Below are 3,342 nucleotides of genomic sequence, written 5' to 3'. Positions count from 1 at the left end.
TTCCAGTGCAGTGGCGCTGAGCGGGGGATAAACACCTATGCAGAAGAGCATAGGACACTGGACTGCCATGCTGAATTGTGGTTTTTGCATTAGGTACCCACAATGTGTTGGTGCTCAGAACTTTTAGCAAGAAGAGATCAGAAGCTACTCAAACACTCCTTAGGCAGTAGGAAGATTCACTCTTTATACTTTTGGGGACGATGAATAGTGATTTAGGGATCTTTTTATATAATTATGCATTTTTCTAGGGCCAGATTCTCATACCCTAAATCAAAGTAATTGAATTGTACTATATTAGGTCTTTCAGTGTGGCTAAAGTGGGACATAGAGTTTGTGTTGGCACTTAGCTAGGTGACCATATGTCCTGGTTTGGCCAAGACAGTCTTGGATTTCATATGCCATCCTGGCAGGTTGGTGAAAATCGAAACAAAAGTCCAGGAATCTGCTGCTGCAGGCAGAGGCAGACGGGCAGGGGTGTGGGGTGCAGTCTGGCAGGGAGGCGGAGTGGCATGGTACACCAGGCAGGTGGGCAGGCAGGCACTGCTGCTGCTGGCTGCATGTGTCCAGCATGGCTCCTCCTAGGCAGTAGCTGGAGATGGGGGCTGGGTTAGCCTGGGCACTGCTCCAGTCCACTTACTTTGCTCTTGCACAGCAGCAGCAGCAGCGGTGCCTGCCCTCCCACCTGCCTGGTGAACCATGCTGCTCTGCCTCCCTGCCAAATTGTGTCCCACATCCCTGCCTACTTGCCTTTGCCTCTAGCAGCGTCGCTGACTGGGGTGGGGGACAGTGTCCTGGATTTCCTTAGAAATAATATGGTCACTTTACTCTTAGCACACAGGAACCAAAAAAATTGCATAGATGTGCAAGGAAAGGATGAAAAGGAAGACAATCTTTTGTATAAAACAATTTATTTGAAGACAAACAGGAGAAGTATACACAGCATATAAACTGAATTGCATGGTCAACAGAACAAGACATTCACGTTCACTAAGGTTTCCTACCAAAACAGTTCTCCAAACAGTCTAAGCACGTTGCTTTTAGCTGTTTCCAGAACTACTTTGTCTCAACTGATTTGAGGTTCTTGGCTTTTGCAGCCAGGCTCAGTCCCACCATGCATTGCACAAACAATTAAGTAAAACTTATTTTACATACATTTTCACTAATTAAATTCCCATCAAGAGTAGCTGAAAAAAGGACGAGCAGCAAATCCTGGACAGTGGGGAAAAAAACAATCTGACTGCATGTTTCCCCCTCAGAACTAGAAGTGGTTAAATAGTAAAACTAGTGTCTTTTCACAAAAGGACAGTGTATTTGGTTTTCTGTTATTCAAGAGGTTGTTATTTATCAGTCATGAGTATTTGGTCAGCCACCAGGAATTTGTGAAAAAGGCCACAATTCTAAGAATACCTAACATTTCAAACATTTCAGAATGTCAAGCATTTCAGCAGTAAAGGTTATTCACTGAGAATTTATATCAGAGAGTGAGTTATTTGCTACTTGTGGTTTGGGTTCTCTACTTTTAGTAATATCAAGCACCATATGACTTGGGTAACATCATGAAAGTGAACCATTTACAAATAATCAACTGACTGAACACTGTTAACACATACTAGTGAATACTTCTGCATAATGAATCTGTGGGCATCTATCATGTCTAGAGGTGAGTTGCAAATTGGAAAAGGGGCTAAGTTGATGCCAAATATTATTTTAAACAACTAAGGCAGCTAGCTGTTTTTATTTTGAATACAGCTGAATAGCTCATTAAGACAATCCCTCCAAGAGATTCTTCATTTGACTCTACAGGATGTGAAAACAGATGCTTTGCCTCTACAATATGATATCACTGCTTAAAATGCAGACTCCAGTAAAAGAGCAACACTCTCACCACCCTCTGTGTGTTCAGTCAAAAGCTGCTTCCAATAGGTTTCACTCTCTAGATCCATCTGAACTAATCTAGCTATCTGAACAGTCACCTCCTGGAAATCTACAATCAAAAAAATAAAGGGTGGACTTGTTCTTCTCTTTGCAGTATGGCAACCAGAAATCTCACCCCACCTCTGGCTGGTTTCTGCCGCCAGCTGTGATGCATTTGTTCCCCGATCTCTCATCACTGGTGAGCAGCACTTGGATCCTAAGAAGAAGGTATTCTTTTCTCTTCAGCTGTAACGGGCTCAGAAGTCTCTGTACAAAGCTGGGTCAGTCTCAGGAACAGAATGGTTGATCACGGTGCCTAGATGTTGTTCTCATGTTGGCTACTGCGAGATAACAAGGCAGCATTTGGAGTGCTGACCTCACGGGACAGCATGCTTCTGGATCAGTAGGTATCCCAGGCCAAGCTTCCCGAAGGACTAGTGAGGCAGACTCATACCTTCCTGATGATTCGGCCTGGCTTCCTCCAGTCCCTGTATCGCTCTCTCCGCACAGAGTGCACCAACGGCCTGGAGAAGCCAGAATGGTTTGTTCTGGAAGAATTGTTGCTAAAAAAAACAACCGAAACAACAACATAAAATGAGCTGTCATTACCAATGTGCTTCAGTGTCAGGAGTCAAGTCTGTTGTATTTAGTGAGCTCTTATGTGAACTGGCAACTTTAGTGGCAGGAATGGGATCACCCAAGCCTTAGTGAGGCAGGCATTCACAACGCCTAGGTAAAGGGCAATCCTTGATCAATTTGGATGGGTTCTTGTGCTTGTCATTCCCTTACATGCCTTAGAAAATTTCCCTCTAGCTGCATTTGAACTAGCATATGCATTTTTTCTGGAAATAAAAACAAATGCAGAAACCTAATGTTTGCTTGAATTTTTGCCTTCCTTAAAATGCTGCTAGAGATTGCTTGATGGGTATATTCACTAGCATTAAACACCTTCACTAGCCAGGGACAAATAGTGAGAGGAGATGCTTTAGTGGATTCTAAATAGAACATCACTACGACCTTCTTTGTTGGCCTGCTCCTTCTTTGCTTTATTAATATCCAGCTTAGGTCTATGTGATACCTTTCTATGCTTTCATCAGAGTTGTTCCCTTTATTGTGCCAAAACAGTCCTCAATAAGGGCACTGACAGAGATACAGCTTCCTGCTGTAAATCATGGCACTTCACAGGAAGCAGCATGAGTTACAGCAATCCCTGCCCCCCCCAACAATAGATGTTCACTGTTGGGTCCAGGGGTTTGGGGGATGAAGCTCCAGTTTGGAGTGGCTGTGTCTGTAGTCTCTCTCCTCTAGCCCCTGCCACCCCCCACCCCACCCCCAGCTCTGGTGCTGTCTTCAGGATGGGAGGAGGGGAAGGGAGGAGAGGGAGCTCTGTCTGGGGTTTGCTCAGTCTGTGCTGGAAGGTGGGGCAGG

General features: G+C 44.6%; 1 long non-coding RNA gene across 1 annotated transcript in view; it reads right to left on the bottom strand.

Moving 5' to 3' along the window:
- Positions 1-1,047: 1,047 nt before the first annotated feature.
- LOC109292859 overlaps positions 1,048-3,342 on the bottom strand; it is an 8,935-nt gene continuing 6,640 nt past the window's right edge. Inside the window, exon 2 of the long non-coding RNA XR_002096190.1 lies at positions 1,048-2,477. This is a non-coding gene — a long non-coding RNA (uncharacterized LOC109292859). The remainder of the gene's footprint in view (positions 2,478-3,342) is intronic.

This window comes from Gavialis gangeticus, unplaced genomic scaffold, assembly GCF_001723915.1.
Source record: "Gavialis gangeticus isolate Ggan-Ray unplaced genomic scaffold, GavGan_comp1, whole genome shotgun sequence".
Classification (NCBI taxonomy): Eukaryota; Metazoa; Chordata; order Crocodylia; family Gavialidae; genus Gavialis; species Gavialis gangeticus.
This window is presented reverse-complemented; position numbering and strand designations above follow the sequence as displayed.